The sequence below is a fragment of the Peromyscus californicus genome, unplaced genomic scaffold (genome assembly GCF_007827085.1).
Source record: "Peromyscus californicus insignis strain IS unplaced genomic scaffold, ASM782708v3 Scaffold_12__1_contigs__length_115047231, whole genome shotgun sequence".
Lineage (NCBI taxonomy): Eukaryota > Metazoa > Chordata > Mammalia > Rodentia > Cricetidae > Peromyscus > Peromyscus californicus.
In genome coordinates, this window is record NW_026294413.1 from 65,871,733 (window position 1) to 65,891,302 (window position 19,570).

At 43.9% G+C, this 19,570-nt stretch overlaps 1 protein-coding gene across 1 annotated transcript in view; it reads left to right on the forward strand.

The window, feature by feature from the left end:
* Micu2 (mitochondrial calcium uptake 2) overlaps positions 1-14,460 on the forward strand; it is a 112,574-nt gene extending 98,114 nt beyond the window's left edge. Inside the window, exon 13 of the mRNA XM_052733086.1 lies at positions 3,385-14,460. The gene's annotated coding sequence lies outside the window, so the exon portion shown is untranslated. The remainder of the gene's footprint in view (positions 1-3,384) is intronic.
* Positions 14,461-19,570: the final 5,110 nt, after the last annotated feature.

The following is a 19,570-nucleotide window of genomic DNA, read 5'->3' on the forward strand; positions in this document are numbered from 1 at the left end:
TTCAGACTCCCTGTGTATTTTCCATCATTGTGTGGATTTTTTTTTTTTTTACTGTACTGCTCTCTTTGAAGACTTTATTATTTTAAACTATGTCTTTCTGTGATTGTCCATACTCTTTTTATTTCTTTCTTGAGCCTACACACATTGTAAAACACACTGGAACCTGTTTAGAGATTTTTGTTGTTGTTTTTTTTTTTAAATCTGGACCTATTTTACTGTGTATCTCTAGTCTTTTTTGACTGTGTGAGCAAACTTTAAACTGCTAAGCTACAGCTGGATCCTCCTCGCTGCTCTATCTGCCGGCTGCACCCGCTTCTCAAGTCTGAGAGCCAAGCCTAAAGCTCATGGCCTGGTCAGAGGTGCATTGGACCAGGAACTGCATTCAAACCCCCAACTCTGGACTGCCAGTGCCCTGCACAGTGGCAGGCATTTTTCACTTAGTTTTTTGTTTCTATTTAACATGAAAAGGGCTGTTTCTGTACAGCAGAACTTCTTAAAAGAGTGGTATCCATATTTTTTCTTCTTTTCTTTCTTTTTTTTTTTTTTTTTGTTTGTTTTTTCGTTTTCAGCTTTCTCAGACCCTAGGGATGTTCAAGCCCCATGTTGGTATGCCAAAATGTTGTTTTTTTAACAACAAACTTTTGGCTCTATGTTCTTTGGGGCCCACTACTCAGGTCCCAAATAAATTACACACTAAGGCTTGCCCTTAATTATAAATGCCCAGCCTAAGCTTGGCTTGTTGCTACCCAGCTTTTCTTAACTTTAAATTGCCCGTCTACCTTTTGCCCCTGGGCTTTTACCTTTCTCTTACTTCTGTATATTTTGCTTTCACTCTTACTCGATGGCTGGCTGGGTGGCTGGGTGGCTGGGTGGCTGGGTGGCTGGGTGGCTGGCCCCTGGCATCCTCTTCTTGTTCTCTTGCTACTTCTTTTCCTCCCAGATTTCTCCTATTTATTCTCTCTGCCTGCCAGTCCTACCTGTCCTTTTTCCTGCCTTGCCATTGGCTGTTTAGCTCTTTATTAGACCAATCAGGTGTTTTAGACAGGCACAGTAACACAGAATTAAACAATTGCAACATAAAAGAATGCAACATATCTTTGCATCATTAAAGAAATGTTCCACAGCATAAACAAATGTAATACATCTTAATATTCTACAACAGAGAGACAAGAGATCTTGCCTCAAAACAAAGTGAAAGAGAGAACTGGCTCCCACAGTTACATAGTAGCCCATGAATGCACACATATACACACACATAAATAAATGATAAAAGGATTAAATATAAAAATATCCCAACTATAGCAGTCTTTATTAATCTTTCTAAACATTTGTTTGTCTGTTTGTTTCCATTATTGTTTTTCTTTTTTTCCTTTTTTGGGGGAGTTTTTGTTTGTTTGTTTTTTTTTCGAGACAGTGTTTCTCTGTGTAGCCCTGGCTGTCCTGGAACTCACTCTGTAGAGCAGGCCAACCTTGAATTTGGGCCCACTTGCCTCTGCCTCCCAAATGTTAGGATTAAAGGCTTGCATCACACATTCATTTTTCAAGATAAAGCTGTAACACACATGAATTATAAATAAAATAAAATAGCGTGTAACCAGGAGTTCAGGCACAACTATATTGGAAGAGTTTCCCTAAATAACTTCACATTTCTGGAATAGCCTGAGTCAATGCCCTCTAGAATATCTAGCAACTGGGTAGAGAACAATTGAAGAGGCTGGACACAGTTGGGTAATCCCAAATAGCTCCTGTAATCCCAGCTATTTGGGAGGCTGAGGAGAGGATCACGTGAGTTCAAGGTTTTGAGGCAAACCTGGGCAACAGTGAGAAGTTATGTCAGAAAGGAGTGAAGGGAGCTGATGACTGCATTCACCATGAGATGTGAGAGTGCACAGCTTGATCTGAGTCCCTAAGAAAGCACTGCACTCACTAGTAAGCAGAGCACAAATTAAGACAAGATACCAATCCATACTTATCAGACTGGCAAAAAGTAGAAATGTGATCCTGCAAAGGTTAGCATGGATTCAGGAAACAAGATCCCTGTGCCTGCTGGCTACAGGCAGTCTTAAGGAAACCTAGAAGGAGCCTGCCTTCTGGACAGATGCACCCAGGGGAGCAGGCTAATGTGCTCGAGGGTGGCTCCAAGTCTTTCTTGCCAGGACTGCCCACACCAGTGTTCACCACTAAGGAAAGGCAGAAATAAAATGAACCAAGGAAGACAGTGCTTGGTTAGAACTGTGGCCTGCGTCAGCAGGAATATGCGTCCAACATAATAAGGTTAAGACGTGGGAAATGAGATCTATATATAGCAACCACAATTTATGTAAGTCAGAAATTAGAGCCACTGCAGGCGGATCTCTGTGAGTTCGAGGCCAGCCTGGTCTACTGAGTGAGTTCCAGGACAGCCAGGACTGTTTCCCAGAGAAACCCTGTCTCAAATAAATAAATAAATAAATAAATAAATAAATAAATAAATAAATAAATAAATAAATAAATAAATAAAAAATATAAATCAGAGCCACTGAGATGGCTCAGCAGATAAAGGTCTTGCCACCAAACCTGACAATCTGAGTTTGATCCCCCGGACCCACCTGGTGGGAGGATAGAATAGATTTCCACAAGTTGTCCTCTAACCTCACATATGTGCTCACAATGACATGCGGGTGCCACACACACATATATGCACAAAAAATGTGAATGAATGTGAAAAAAAAAAAAAAGATTGCTCAGCCCAGTCTCTGGCCCTGCATCATCACCTGAAAGTGTGAAAGTGTATTTTTTGTCTGATGATACTGTTTGTCCGATCAGAATGTCATTCCACAGCACAACAGCAGGTACATGTTTGCACTCACTGCTGTGTCTGTGAAACCTCACACGACTCCTGACACATAGTAGGGGCTTTGTAAACTGCAGATAAGCACACAGCTCGGTACAGAGGGCAGCACAGGACAGATGAGGGAATCGGATGTGTCCAGAGCTCAGTTTGATTTTTTTCAGCCCAGCACTGCAAAATAAAATAAATTGTAACTCTTTTTAAAAATTGAGGGGTGCCAGGTGTGGTGATGCATGCCTTTAATCCCAGGACTGGGGAGAGAGGGGCAGGAGGATCTCTTTGAATTCAAAGCCACCTGGTCTACACCTCCAGCCCGGACTACATAAAGAGACCCTGTCTCAAGAATAAATAAATATTCAGGGACCTATGAGATGGCTCAGTGGCTAAAGGCACTTGCTACCAAGGCTGATGACCTGAGTTCAATCCTCAGGACCCACAGGGTGGAAAGAAAGAACTTGATTCCCAAAAGTTACCCTGTAACCTCCAGATTGGCTCTCCCACCCATATACAAAATAAATGTAAACATGTTTAATTAAAATTCTTCTTTAATTTAGGTACATTAAGGTCCATCGTAAGAAAGAATGCATATTCTCAAAATGTGGAGTGCAAATTCACGGTACAACTACTTCAGTGTCCCAGAGTAAATGAGACTAGAAGAGAAAACAGTGATGACGCGAAGCACTTGCCGTATCACTACAGTCGCTTTCAAAGAACAAGAACTCAATACAAAAGGTCCACAAGATGGCACCCTTGCATTCCGGAATAGCTCAAAGGCCACCTGAAAGAAAAGAATGCCGGGCTGTGGGCTGCCACGACTTGGTGTTTACCAGCTCTCCGAAGAACGAGCGCCCACTTCCTACATCGGGCTGTATTTGAAGGAGAAGAAAAGGAATGTTGGCCATGTGGTGAAGTTCCTTTTTCGGCGTCACCACCACCAAAGCTCCCTGAACACTGTCCCGTGTGCCTGCGAGGGGCTCACCTTTGTTTTGGTAGGAATCCATCCTTCTTCCAGGAGAGTGAACACAGAGCACATTTTGCTTAGAACACTCCAGTTTGCACAGTATTTGTGAGAACTATTTGATGTTGAAGGAAACACTAAGGCCCAGAAAAATAAAAACTATGAACATTTTCTCCTCCAGTATATGAGTCATAACTGTATGAAGTAGCCCCCGAGTACAGAAGTTTAGGATCCAAAGAAAAGGAAAAGCTTGTTCAGTGCAGCATCCTTTCAGATAATAAAATTTGGAAACCACATGACTATCCAGCACCGTGAAAATGGGTAAGTGGATTAAATGGTTGAATTCTAGGCGGCCGTGTAAAGTGTGAGTGGATAAACGAAGTTGCAGGATCCTGCTGATGGCGAAGCTGTTATATCTCACTGCTCCAGCATTCGTTTTCCACGCACACAGTGATGCCAGGCAGCGACGGGGGATGCTGGTTCCCCGTACCTGCTGCCAGCACCCTGGACTCGGCCCACAGTGAGCAGTACAAGGGAGGCTGCAAGCCTGGAGTCGGAAGACAAGCCCTTTGACATCTCCAGTCTCGGTTTTCAGGCTTCCATCCCTGCAGCCTTTGGTACCAGTCTCTGGCTGCCTCTTTTTTTTTTTTTTTTTTTTTTGGCATGCCCAGAACCAGCTTCATTGTGTGTCCTCTCCCCACCCCACCCCCAGAGGCACCAGCCCCTGCCTCCAGGCATTCTTCCCTGAGCAGGCAGGGCTGCTCCCTCAAGCTTCTAGATTGCAATAGCTCCAACATCTTGCCTTTGTAGCCAGGCCCCAAACACGATAGGTGCTTCCAACAGGGATTACTCCAGGTCTCTCTTTGATTAAAATTCCCTAATACCTAGTGTAAACACTTTGTCTTTTAAAAATCAAACTTTCTGTTATAATACTTAAGGTGGACTCTGACTGATAAAATGACCATGTGCAGCTGGGCAGTAATGGCGCACACTTTTAATCCCAGCACTCAAGAGGCAGAAGCAGGTGGATCTCTCTGAGTTCCAGGCCAGCCTGGTCTACAGAGTGAGTTCCAGGACAGCCAAAGCTGTTACACAGAGGAACCCTGTCTTGGGGGGTTGGGGGGGAAGATGACATGCCACAAAATAAAAATAGATACGTATCTAGAGGAAGACTGTCTTAGTTACTTTTCTATTGCTGTGATAAGATACCGTGACCAAGGTAACTTACAAAAAAATATTTATTTGGGGCTTACAGTTTCATAGCGTTCGAGTTTGTGACCATCATGGTGGGAAGCATGGCAGCAGGCAGGCAGGCATGGCATTGGGGCAGCAGCAAGAGCTCACATCTTGAGACACAACCTCGAAGAAGAGAGAGAGGAAACAGAGTGGGCCACCTTTGGAAACCGCAAAGCCAGACCCCAGTGACACACCTACTTCACAAGACACACCACCTAATCATCCCCAAACAGTTCCATCATCTAGAGATGAGGTATTCAAACATAGGAGCCTTTGGGGACCACTCTCATCCAAGCCACCACACAAAGAACAAAGGCCAAGGTCCATTTCCTTCCCTTCAAATACAGCCCAACATAGGCAGAAGACACTCAGCCTTCCGAGAGATGGTGAATACACCAAGGAGTTTGTGGGAGTCCAGCTCCGACCTGCTCCCTCCTATTGAAGGGCTCTTGGGTGGAGGAGAGAAGAATGAGGAAATATTAGGTAGAAAGACAGACCTAGACAACGAGGAGAAAGACAGAGACAGAACAGGGAGGGAGGGAAGAAAGTAGAGACATGGCCATGGCTTAGGTTGGTTAACACTGAAGTCACTAGTAAAGATTTTAGAGAAAAACGTCATCTTTTTAAGCCTCCTATACCTCCTTCCTGAGTGCTGATTAATCCCTGTGTGGCCTGCCAGCGTGCCCAGACAGCACGGATGATTCCTTTGTAACTCTATGGTGGAAAAGGAACTCTCCTCAAGTGATCCGGGTTAGAAAGGGGTAAACCGTGCCTTTACCATTGTGATGCCTCAATTTTTTGTCAACTTGGCACAAGCCAGAGTCATTTTGGAAAGGGGAACCTCAGTTGAGAATATGTCTCACCAGATTGGCCCGTGAGCAAGCCTGTGCTACATTTGCATTCTCTCTTTTCTCTCTCTCTCTCTCTCTCTCTCTCTCTCTCTCTCTCTCTCTCTCTCTCTCTCTCTCTCTCCAGAAACTAGCACTTATTATAGGTGGAAAAAGAGGTCACTCCCCAGGCTGTGGCCACAGTGTGCGGCAGTGCCTACATGGTACAGGCGCCTGGCATCCTAAGCCTGGCACTGTATGGAAGAACACTACCTGCTTGTGGCCACCCTTCTGGCATGGATGGTCCTCTCATCCATTTTCTGTGTTGATTTTGTTGATGTAGATACAGCTGTTGTTGACTTCCTGTTGGTGTTTGCAGTTCAGGCATGCAGACAGCAGTTATGGCTCCCCTTATCCTCCGTGGGGTACAGCTTGTTGTCACATTCCTGCCACAATCCTGGTACTTTTTTTTTTTTTTTGATTTATGCTTGGTATGAGAGGACTCAGCCCATTGTGGATGATGCCATCCCTGGGCTGGTGGTCCTGGGTTCTATAAGAAAACAGGTTGACCCAAGTGAGAATTTTATTCCCATTCACAAATCAATGACCTAGTAAACCTCATGGATTTGACCTCATTCCTTCAAGCTTATAGTACTGTGCAGAGTGATTTGGGCATTGTGGGCACTTTTGCTAGACCATTAGGATGTAAATCTTTCAGCACATTTGCCAAGTGTGTTAAAAGAGTTCAAGTGTATGCCATGCTCAGTAAAACAACCTACAAGAAGTGGTGGGGAAAAGGGCATGTGACAAGGTGGAAATGGTAGAATAAAATTATCATTGTTTGAGGAATAAAAAAAATAAGAAAAGAAAAGAAAAGAAGACAGGTTGAGCAAGCCATGGGGAGCAAGCCAGTAAGTAGCACCCCTCCATGGCCTCTGCATCAGCTCCTGCCTCCAGGTTCCTGCCCTGAGTTCCTGCCCTGACTTCTCTAGATGGTGGACTGTACTACGGAACTGTAAGCAAAATAAACCCTTTCCCCCCTAGTTGCTTTTGGGCGGTGGTATTTATCCCAGCAATAGAACCCTAACTAAGATAAACATGGAGATGGCACCTTAAGACAAAATCAAGTGTTACGGAAAGTCCTGTGCAGATGACATATGCACTTAGCATGATGCCTCTGGCACCGCATATTGCCTATATGATTTCCTTTCCCATCATTCACAACTCCAGGCAAATAAAGAGATGGCTTAGTGGTTATGAGCCCTGGTTACTCTTGTAAACAGCCTAAGGTTCAAATTCCAGCATTCACTTCAGGTGACTCACAACTATTTTGTAACTCCAGTTCCAGGGGATCCCATACTCTCTGGCTTCTGTGGGCACCTACACTCTCATGGTGCACATAAAAACTCACATAGGCGGTGGTGGTACATGCCTTTAATCCCAGTACTTGGCAGGCAGAGGCAGGAGAATCTCTGTAAGGCCAGGCTGGTCTACAGAGTGAGATCCAGGACAGGCACCAAAACTACACAGAGAAACCCTATCTCAAAAAACAAAACAAAACAAAAAAAACATCACATAGGCACACACATCGATGTTGTAGAATAATATTTTAAGATGTGTTACATTTGTTTACGAAGTGGAACATTGTTTAATGATGCAAAGATGTGTTGCATACTTCTATGTTGCACTTGTTTAACTCTGTGAGGCTGTGTTACTGTGCCTGTCTAAAACATCTGATGGTCTAGTAAAGAGCTGAATGGCCAATAGCGAAGCAGGAGAAATGATACGTGGGGCTGGCAGGCAGAGAGAATAAATAGAAGAAATCTGGGAGAAAGAGAAGAAAGAGCAAGAAAAGGAGGAGAGGACACTAGGAGCCAGCCACCCAGCTGCACAGCCAGCCATGGAGTAAGAGTGAAAGTAAGATATACAGAAGCAAGAAAGGTAAAATCCCAGAGGTAAAAGGTAGACGGGATAATTAAAGTTAAGGAAAGCTGACAAGAAACAAGCCAAGCTAAGGCTGGGCATTTATAATTAAGAATAAGCCTCTGTGTGTGATTTATTTGGGAGCTGGGTGGCAGGACCCCCAAAAGACCAAGACCACAAAGAGTTAAAACAAACAGTAACATGTGCATATAACAATAAAATAAATCTTAAGGAAAAAAGAAAGAAAAAATTCACAACCTCTGTGTAGTCATGAGGAATCATCATCAGATGAATCCAAATTGAGGAACTTTCTACAAAACACCTGAACAGCACTTTTCTTTTTGTTTGTTTTAGATTGGGGTTGGGTGGGGAACAGGGTCTCACTATGTAACCTTGGCTGGCCTGGAACTTTACATGTATACCAGGCTGACTTTGAATTCCCAGAGGTCCTCTGCCTCCAAACCCGTTCTTTCTCTCTTTCTTTCTTTTTCTCTTTCTCTCTTTTCTCTCTCTCTCTCTCTCTCTCTCTCTCTCTCTCTCTCTCTCTCTCTCTCTTTCTTTCTTTCTTTCTTCTTTTCAGGACTTGTCCTCAAATTCTACAAGAGCTCATTCCTTTCAAAATTGAAAAAATATACATAATTTTTTTAACTAAAGTAGCTTTGGCAGTTGAGGGACTAAGTCTTTTATAGTAAATGGGAGAAGGGGGCCTACAGGATGGCTTCTCAGGAAAAGGCACCTTATTATATGATATTTTGTTTGTGTTCTAACCAATAAAGCTTGCCTGGAGATCAGAGGGCAGAGCTAGCTACCAGCTAACCATAGAGACCAGGCAATGGGAGCACTTGGGAGGAGGAAGCAGGAAGATCAGGAGTTCAAGGCCACCATGGGCTACGTGAGATTGAGCCAGTCTAAAAGAGAAACAGTGCAGGGCAGTGGAGGCTCACGCCTTTAATCCCAGCACTAGGGAGGATCAAGCTTTTGATCCCAGCACATGGGAGGCTCACGCCTTTAATCCCAGCACAATCAGAAGGTGGAGACAGGAATATAAGGCAGGTGGAGATCTTGGCCCATTCAGTCAAAGGATTTGTAGAGACTGGATCCTCCCATTTCAGTCCAAGATTTTGTAGAGGTAAGAAAGTTCTCTTGGCTAGCTGCTCTGATTCTCTGATCTTTCAGCTTTCACCCAAATACCTGACTCCGGATTTTTTTTGTTGTTGTTTTTGTTTTTGTTGTTTTTTTTTAAGATTTATTTGTTTATTATGTATATAGTGTTCTGCCTACATGCATGCTTGCAGGCCAGAAGAAGGCACCAGATCTCATTACAGATGCTTGTGAGCCAACATGTGGTTGCTGGGAATTGAACTCAAGACCTCTGGAAGAACAGCCAATGCTCTTAATCGCTGAGCCATCTCTCCAGCCCGACTCCGGGTTTTTAATTGATAAGATTAACTAGATTTATGCTTCATCACCTGCCTGAAAGGCTTGTGACTCAAGTTCATCTTTAGAACCCACTTAAAGGTTGAAGGAGAAAACTGATGTCAACAAATTGTCCTTTGACTACACACACAGTAATATTAAATATAGCAAATGGGCCAAAATAAATTTAATACATAAAAAAAAAGCAGGGCGGCAGTGGCACACGCCTTTAATCCCAGCACTCGGGAGGCAGAGGCAGGAGGATCTTTGTGAGTTCGAGGCCAGCCTGGTCTACAGAGCGAGATCCAGGTGCAAAGCTACACAGAGAAACCCTGTCTCAAAAATAAATATATAAATAAAATAAATAAATAAATAAAATAAATATACATATATTGAGGTACTAAGTGATTATATATATGCAAATATGTAAACACAAAACATATATGTAAATATATATACATATGTAAACAAAAAATGAAATGATTAAATCAAATTAATACACCTGTCACCTCAAATACTATTTTTGTAGTTAGAGTATTTGCAACTTACCCTCAACAATATGAAACATGAAAAATACCATCATGATCACCATACTGTGCCACCAAGGACTAAAATGCATCCCTTTGGTCTCACTGAAGCATTGTAACAACATTCTTACACACACACACACACACACACACACACACACACACACCCTCTGGTAAACACCATTCTTCTCTCTGCTTCTGTGAATCTGATTGTTTCGAATCCAAATGCAAGTGAGAATACTGTGTTGTCTTTCTGGGCCTGTTGGCCAGTACTTTTCCAAAGTGTTTTTCATGCATAACAAAGACAGACTGAGAAACCATAGCCAGACTAGAGCTGACTAAAAAGCCCAACACCTACACATATATGAGAAATTCTGGGACAGAAAAAGGGCCTTGGTAGGGACTGTGATATCCCAGTGAAGTGTGTCGCTTAGGTAATATTGTTGGACCCATGCTAATTTTTGAGTTTGGATAAATACTTGGCAGTTATGTAAGCTGACATTCAGGGAAGCTAGGTGAAGGCTCTACAGAAATTCTCTGTACTGATTTTTCAACTAATCTATAAAACTAAGATGGTTTGAGAAGTTTAAAAAAAAAATAAGGAAACAAACAAACAAAACCCACCAGAATCTAAAACTCTTTACTAAAGCATGTTTTCTTCTGCTGTGTAAAAATACACCATCAAATGTCACTTCCATATTCAGCAAAATCTGTTGTGGAATATTATTTGAAGGTGTGTTACTTTTGTTTATGTTGCATTTGTTTAACTCTGTGAAGCTGTGTTACTGTGCCTGTCTAAAATACCTGATGGTCTAATAAAGAGCCTGAACGGCCAATAGCGAGGCAGGAGAAAGGATAGGCAGAGTTGGCAGGTAGAGAGTATATATAGAAGGAGAAATCTAGGAGGAAAGAGATCTAGGAGCGAAAGAAGGAGGAGGACATTAGGGGCCAGCCACCCAGCTACACAGCCAGCAATGGAGTAAGAAAGAAAGACATACAAAAATAGAAAAAGGTAAAAGCCCAGAAGCAAAAGACAGATGGGTTAATTTAAGGTTAAGAAAAGCTGGCAAGCAACAAGCCAAGCTGAGGCTGGACATTTATAAGTAAGAATAAGCCTCCGTGTGGATTTATTTGGAAGCAGAGTGGTGGGCCCCCAAAGAGTAAACAGTAAAGAGCTAAGAGCCAAAATACAAACAATAACAAAAGTCATGGTCTGGAGAAGAATGGGTGGGTGTCAAGATTTGGGCCTGTTAGCTACCAGATGCGTATGTGGCCTGGCAGTAGGGAAGGGATGCTAACAGGGACACTTGGGCCCCTTTGATCATCAGATTATTGAAATGCTGGCTCCAGGAAACTGGAATTTCCTCAGGAATCTCATGCTGGGAAAGTGCTGAAGTTTGTATGGAAGGTGTGGCCTTGTTGGAGAAGGTGTGGCCTTGTTGGAGAAGGTGTGTAACTGTGGGTGGGCTTGAGGTTTCAAAAGTTCATGCCAGGTCCCTCCCTCTCTCCCCCTCTCCTCCTGTCTCTCTGTGGGTGAAGATGTAAACCTCTCAGCTACTGCTCCAGTGCCATGCCTGTCTACCTTTCATCACGATGATAATGGATTAACCCTCTAAAACTATAAGCGAGTCCCCAATTAAATGCTTTCTTTTATGAGTTGCCTTGACCATGGTGTCCCTTCACAGCAACAGAACAGTGACTAAGACAGTCAGTCACCTTAGTCATTTTGAGCTACACTGAAGTTTTCTGCAGGCCCTAATGTACAAAGATCACACATAGAGGCAGGCTTGGTGGCACATGCCTGTACCATCAGCACTGCAGAGAAAACCCAGGAGGATGGAGAGTTCAAGGTCAGACTGGGTTACATGTGGAGCCGGGTCTCAAAAACAAACAGAAACAAAACAAACAATAATTTTTTAAAAAAAAAAAAAGCAACTTCAGAGCAGACTTTGTGCCTCCTGGTTTTTTGTTTTGTTTTGTTTTGTTTTGTTTTTTGGTTTTGTTTGGTTGGTTTGGGGGTACTAAGGATGGAACTATTATGGTTTTAATGTCAACTTGCTACAAATTAGAATCACTGGAGCGTGGCTCCTCAACTGAACAACTGTCCTGATTGCCATGATTGATGTGGGAGGAAGGAAAATCATCTTGCCCTTAGCTCACTTGGCTTTCCTTCCTGCTGCTGGTTTGCCCTGCCACTGCCGCCGTTCCCTTCACTGACATCACAACTAGCTTTCTCAAGCTTTCAACATGGGCTAGGGACCAGCTAGTCCTCAGGAACCTTCCAGGCTCTCAGGCACCAGCCTGGGACTGCTGAGGCACCCTGCCTTGTGGACTGGGCAACTAAGGGTCATCAGGAGGGAGCCTAGTGAGAGACAGCTCCTGGGGGACTTCTCTGGCCACTCAGACACAAAGCCTCAAGACTAAGTAACAACCAGGTTCTCAGCTCTCAAATATGACTCTGCTGTTGTTATTGTTTTAAAGCTGACTAATTTGAATCTGAATATATATATATATAAATTCCCATTGGTTCTGTTCCTCTAGGGAACCCTGAGTAACACAGGAACCTGTTATGGTATATTAAACCTGCCTGACTCCATTTTGAAGGCAGGAGCCATTATGCTGTATTGTTAAAAAATAAGTTTCTATTTACTATAAGAGCTGAGTTGCTTTCTCTTTCCTGGGACCTGACCTTCCCCAACCCATGGCCTTGACTTGTTTTTGAAGATACCCTTACCCTCCCTTACCCTCTTGTTAGGGTCCTCGAGAAGTCTCATAAAAGACCACCAGTCATGTGTGTAATCAGCAAAAGCATTGAATAAAAAGTTCCAGCATGCTGGGGTCAAACCATCAGATAAAGTGGCAAAATCAAAATGGCAACCCCAGGAGAAGCTCACAGGTGCCTTTTAAGCATGGCTAGGAAAATTCCAGCTGGAGTTAAGTGTACTTTGAAGTGATTGGGTATAGACTCTTACTGGTACAGGAGTCATTTTATGATTGGCTGGTGACATCTGGTCAGCACCTGTGGTGCTGTGGTTGCAGTGTCTGTCAGGGGTCTGTCTGCTGTATCAGGGGTCTGTTTGACTGAAAATAGCTAGAACGGTTCCTGCTTGTGGTCAAGTAGGACCCTGATTGGCTACCAGACTAGTCTGTACATGCTTCCTGAGGGTCTGATTGAAGCCAGACATGAGTCAACATAGGATGGTGGGGTAATATGGGGTAGAGGTCTTAGCAAACTGGCCCCTGGGAAAGAAAAAAACCAACTGGCCCTGTTAGGTTTAGTCCTGTTATAAGAGGGGATGGCCAAGCCGGGCGGTGGTGGCGCACGCCTTTAATCCGAGCACTCGGGAGGCAGAGGCAGGCGTATCTTTGTGAGTTCGAGGCCAGCCTGGTCTACAGAGTGAGATCCAGGAACGGTGCAAAGCTCCACAGAGAAACCCTGTCTCGAAAAACAAAAAAACAAAAAACAAAAAAAAGAGGGGATGGGCATTTCACCTCCCTGGTCCCTCCCTAACCACATGGTGACATGGCTTTTTGTTTGTTTGTTTGTTTTGTTTTGTTGGATTTCCTTATTGCCTCACTGTCTCTCTTCTGTAAAACCACTCATGATTTTACTCCTTAAAAGGGCCCAAGAGGTGGATTCGGGGCTGCTCTTTTTAACCTGACTTAGGAGGGAGTTGCTAACCAGCTCTTGGGTGCACCCTAATACAAAAAAATCAAGCTTACTTCAGATTTGGCTCAAATTGTGGAAGTGGTCTTATTCTCGCCATTGGGATTAACAGTACCCACCAGAGAAGACTGCTCAGACATGGGTTTAAGCCAATAGAAAGTCTTTATAAGCCAGCTGGTAACTACACTGGGTGTTCAGGATCCCAGTGTAGCCCTGAGCCGTTCTCAGGGCGAGCTTTTAAGTACAAAAAACATGTCCTGGGTTGACATACTTTATTTAACAAGAACAGTTAGCAAGAATCAGAACTACAGAAGCCAAAAAGCAAAGTTAGTTCACTTAGAGAGACTTTCCCAGGACTATGGACTTTGATGGATTAGGCTTTTTAGTTTCGGTAGGTGGTGCTGTCGACGTGATGAGTTTTACAACCTGAATGGTACTTCCATCATGGAGTCAGTTGTATTAAGGTCTTGGTCCTTTTTACAGAACCTGGGACCTGGAAGGTAGGAAATGTGTGCCTTGGGGGCATCACACACACCCAGTACTTATCACAATTACATGTGAGCACTGCTAATCACCATCCAGCACTGTCCTTGTCAAACACTCTAACCGTGACAAACTGTGTTATGACACCCTCCATCTTTTTATTCTTTATCTATAATAGCCCATCCATATGAGGTGACGAAGGTAACGCCATCTTGCCCTGATTCATTTTGTAATTGCTTAGACAGTTCTCAGCCCTCTACTCCTGCAACAGACATGTCCGCCTTGGCAACACTTTTGAGATTTCCATGTTCCTGACCATGGTCCAGAGTATTAACCAAAATAATTAAATTTATACAAACTTAAACTAAAATAACTGAAGAAGGTATAAGCCAAAATTAATTGCCATGTTGTGTCTGAAATAACTACTATGTTCTGTCAAAACAAATGTTACTCTGACCCTCATCGAACATTGATGTAATTGTGTTTTTTGCCTTTAAAAATGCTGTCCCTCTGAGCTTTGACACCAAAAGACTTTGAGGCATAAGCCCACTCTTAGTCACTGGCCAAAAATAAAAGGACTCTTATATTTTTAATTGGCTTAATCAGTGGGGTTATCTGTGTCTTTCTCTTGGGGAGTTATTGTACATGGGCTGAGGGTGAAGTGGGACAGGACTAGAGTGCATGTTTTTCTTGAGGCCCTACATAAAATCCCTAGCACACATACAAAATCTTGAAAAGCCCCAGACCCCTGTACACCATCAGGGGGATTCTAGTTTGGGATGTCTAGAACCTGGTCCCTCAGTGACCATCATGAATTGCCTCTGATTCTGCATTCTCATATTCCATGTGCCTCAATTTGCCTTTTTTGGTTGGCAGAATCTTCTGAGTCATTTGTTCCTAAAGCAAGACACAGCCCTCCTGCAGTTCTCAAAAAGATTTTAATGTGGGTAGTATGTCAAGAAATGATTCCTAATCCATTGTGAATTCCATCACTGAGGCACCTATAATAAAAGGTTAGCAACAGAGAAGCGTCCAGATGTATTTATCATTATGTTTTATGTGACACGGAGTCTTTAAAAATGAAGATCCAAACAGGGAACCCATCCATTCTTATGGATGGTGGAGTGGAAATGTGATTGGAGGAGAAAGGTGTGATTTAATGGTAATAAAACAGGAGCTCGGCAAGGCCTGTTTGCTCAAACGTTTCTTGGTATTTCTATGCCTTCTGGGCTAATGGCTTCTTTTCCAGGGGTTCAAAGAGGGTGCTCTCCTGTGAGGGTTCTATGTTCCACCACTGAGCCACACCCCCAGCCCCTTCATCATTTCCTTTGCTGATTTCTTTCTTTTTAAAAATTTTTATTGCCGGGCGGTGGTGGCGCACGCCTTTAATCCCAGCACTCGGGAGGCAGAGCCAGGCGGATCTCTGTGAGTTCAGGGCCAACCTGGACTACCAAGTGAGTTCCAAGAAAGGCGCAAAGCTACACAGAGAAACCCTGTCTCGAAAAACCAAAAAAAAAAAAAAAATTATTTTATGTGCATTAGTATTTTGCCTGCATATATGTGAGTGTGTGAGGTGTCAGATCTTGGAGTAATAGACAGTTGTGAGCTGCCATGTGGGTGCTGGGAATTGAACCTGGGTCTTCTGGAAGAGTAGTCAGTGCTCTTAACCACTGAGCCATCTCTCCAGCCCTCTTCTGCTGATTTTTATTTGCATCCTTTCTTTTTTTTAAGATTTATTTTTATTTATTAAGTATACAGTGTTCTGTCTGCATGTGTCCTTGTCGACCAGAAGAGGACACCAGATCTCATTACAGGTGGTTGTGAGCCACCATGTGGTTGCTGGGAATTGAACTCAAGACCTCTGGAAGAGCAGTCAGTGCTGTTAACCACTGAGCCATCTCTCCAGCCCCTTGCATCCTTTCTTAATACTAGATTTCTTCATGTGTTGTGGAATTGTGCTTTAGTTCACATACATGAATCCATTTCTTTGTTTATTGAGACAAAGTCTTACTGTAGCCCAGCCAGCCTGACTTCAGATTCTCAGTGTGTGTCAGACTCCTGAGTGTTGGAATCTCAAGTGTGCTACATCTGGCTCACCTTTACTCTTTCCACACCCACATCCACGTGCTTTATATAAGTTCTAATGATTTCCCGTTACCCCTCAACCCAGAGAGAGAACTTGACCTATATTTAGGTTCCTGCTGGTGGCTGCAATGGAGAACCCAGAAATCAGTCATCAGGCTAACTGGCAGCTGGCAAAAAGAAGGAGAGAGAAGGGGGAGACTGGGAGGGAAGGAAGGAGGCCACTGTCTGAGAGACTGAAGGCTTGTTTTTTTTTTCTATTTCTTTTGTCAGATGTGGAGAAAATAAAGGTTGGGGATGGAGGGTGTGGTCTTCTCAGTCTCCATTTTCTTCTATCACTGCTGTATTTCGGAGCAGTGCAACAAAGGTGATCTGAAGCTCGGAACAGCTTCTCTCTGTGACCAACCCTACCTCAGGCTACCCTCAACATGCCTGTGGAACCTAACCCTGCCTCAGGCTACCCTCAACATGCCTGTGGAACCCAACCCTGCCTCAGGCTACCCTTACCATGCCTGTGGAACCCAACCCTACCTCAGGCTACCCTCAACATGCCTGTGGAGCCCAACCCTACCTCAGGCTACCCTCAACATGCCTGTGGAGCCCAACCCTGCCTCAGGCTACCCTTACCATGCCTGTGGAACCCAACCCTGCCTCAGGCTACCCTCAACATGCCTGTGGAACCCAACCCTGCCTCAGGCTACCCTCAACATGCCTGTGGAACCCAACCCTGCTTCAGGCTACCCTCAACATGCCTGTGGAACCCAACCCTGCCTCAGGCTACCCTCAACATGCCTGTGGAATGCAACCCTGCCTCAGGCTACCCTCAACATGCCTGTGGAACCCAACCCTGCTTCAGGCTACCCTCAACACACCTGTGGAACCCAACCCTGCCTCAGGCTACCCTCAACATGCCTGTGGAACTCAACCCTGCCTCAGGCTACCCTCAACATGCCTGTGGAATGCAACCCTGCCTCAGGCTACCCTCAACATGCCTGTGGAACTGCCTCAGCCTTTCAATTGGTCTTCTAGTCTGAAGACTTTTTTTTTTTCTCTCTTCACTATTCTTTCACCCGTGGTCTGGGTCATCAAATACAGTTTCTCCACTCACATCATGACCCTACCTTAACTTGAAGCAGTGGCAGAGATGCAGTGAAGTCATGCTCCCAATGAGGAACAGAAGGGGTTTGGGATGCTGGTTCCTACCACTGACAGGCAAAAGAGCATGAGTTAATGCATGCCTGTGAGCACCAAAGATAGACATATTTCCAAAATGTTACCAGGGGGCTAGTGTAAACCTAACCCTGCCTAAAAAAAAATCACAACCTGCCCCAAAGATGACTTTAAGACAAGGAAGTGGATGCCGGGCAGTGGTGGCGCACGCCTTTAATCCCAGCACTCGAGAGGCAGAGGCAAGCGGATCTCTGTGAGTTCGAGGCCAGCCTGGTCTATAAAGCGAGTTCCAGGAAAGGTGCAAAGCTACACAGAGAGACCCTGTCTCAAAAAAACCAAAAAAGACAAGGAAGTGGATCTGAACTATTTCCTACACCCCTTGTAAAGTTAATATCTTTTGGGACACATGGGGCACTCACTTAGAAATCAGAGACTATTTGATTGATTGAAACATTAGCCAGAACCCTTCCAACATTTGTTTTACAGTTGCCAGATATTTCTTACCCGTATGGCACTGATTCGCAATAAGTACTTCTTCCCTTCAAGAACTTCCAAAGTCATAGGCAAGATGATTCATTTCAGTTAGATTCCAAATTATCTTCTATACTGAGTTGTGCCTCCCCAAAGATAAGCTGAGGTGGTTCCCCCCCCCAGGAATTAGGAATAATAATCTTGGAAATAATCATTATGCATGTACTAGTTAGGACAAGGTCACTGGAGTAGGGCTCAGCCTTAATCCAGTCTAAGAGACAGCAAGAAAAAGGCAGGAAAACAAAACAAAACACCCGGGGACAATAGAGGTGGATCTTGGAGCGAGACAACTTGTAAGTCAAGTAACGCCAAGGACTGATGGCCACAGCCATATGCAGGAATGAACAAAGAAGGACTCTTCCTACATAGGTGTAGACGAATTGCTAAACGGTCTTATTTTTTTCTTTTCCTTTTTTTTTTAAATTTTTTTATTTTATAATTTAATTTAATTTTACATATCAGCCACGGATTCCCCTGTCTTCCCCCTCCAAATGGTCTTATTAATAAAAAAAACTCAGAGCCAGAAATTGGAGTTAAAGCCTGAGAGAGATCAGAGGAATAGGAAAAGCCACAGCTAACCTCACCTCACCAACTCCGCAGCTTCCAAAGTGAGCTACTTCCTGTCTACCCACACCTATACACCTTTCTGTTCTGTTCTCTCATTTGCTCTCTCAGCCCAGCTACATCACTTCCTCTTCCTGCCCAGCTCTGTTACTTCCTGTCTGTACAAACCTCCAGACCTCTATGGTTAGTGCTGGGATTAAAGGCATGTATTAGCATGCCTCCCTCTGTTCCCAGTGTGGCCTTGAACTCACAGAGATCCAGACAGATCCCTGTCTCCCAAGAGATAGGATTAAAGGTGTGTGCTACCATTGCCTGACTTCTATGTTAATATAGTGGCTGGCTTTTTCCTGTGATCCTCAGGTAAATTTTATTGGGAGACACATTATTTTTTTTTGGGGGGGGGACACAATATATCACCACAGTTAGGTGTGCCAGAGGACATCTTTAATTCAAGCACTTGAGAGACTGAGGCTGGAGGATTGGCAGTTTGAGGACTATATACTGAGATCTTGTCCTCAAAACAATAATAAAATCAAACAAATAAAAGCCAGCAAAAAGTAGTTCTCACTATTCTGTTCCAAGAGAATGTGGTTTTCTCAATACCTTGACTTAGACTTTTTCACTTCCAGAACTTAGAGAATCCATTTCTGTTGTTTCAGGACTCTAGTTCAGTGATTCTCAACCTATGGGCCACAACTCCATTGACAAACCTTTAGTTTACTAAAATATTTACATTAGGACTCATAACACCAGGAAAATTACAGTTATGAAGTAGCAACAAAAATAAATTTATGTTTAGGGGTCACCACACCATGAGAAACTGTATTAAACGTGTCGCAGCCTTAGGAAGGTTGAGAACCACTGCTCTAGCTTATGTGGTCTATTATGTCTTCGTAGCTAGTGTAGGGAAGCAGTAAGTCCTTGGTGAATGTATGTTGTTGACATGGGCACAGCCATGTAAGGACCTAAGCTTCAGCTCCATGGGACTCCCTGGGCAGGGCTCAGAAGGATGGCAAAGCTTCCTCTGGTTAGAGTAAAAATGTTGACAGTGTGAATAGAAAATGTCCACTGTAATCCGCCCCTCAGATGTCAATGGCCTGAAGACTGCGCCCCTACAGAGATTAGTTAAACCTGCCTTCTTGTTCAGCTGTATGCAATAACCTGCCTCTCTGTTCAATTGTATGTAATGGCCCTTCTTCCTGTGCTCAGCTGTATGCAATAACCTGCCTCTCTGGTCAACACACACTGAGTTTCCAGGGTGTGGTGGTTTGTCTAGGAATGGGCCCCACTGGGTTATACATTTGAATGCTTGGTCATTAGGGAGTAGCACTACTTGAGAGGGATTAGGAGGTGTGG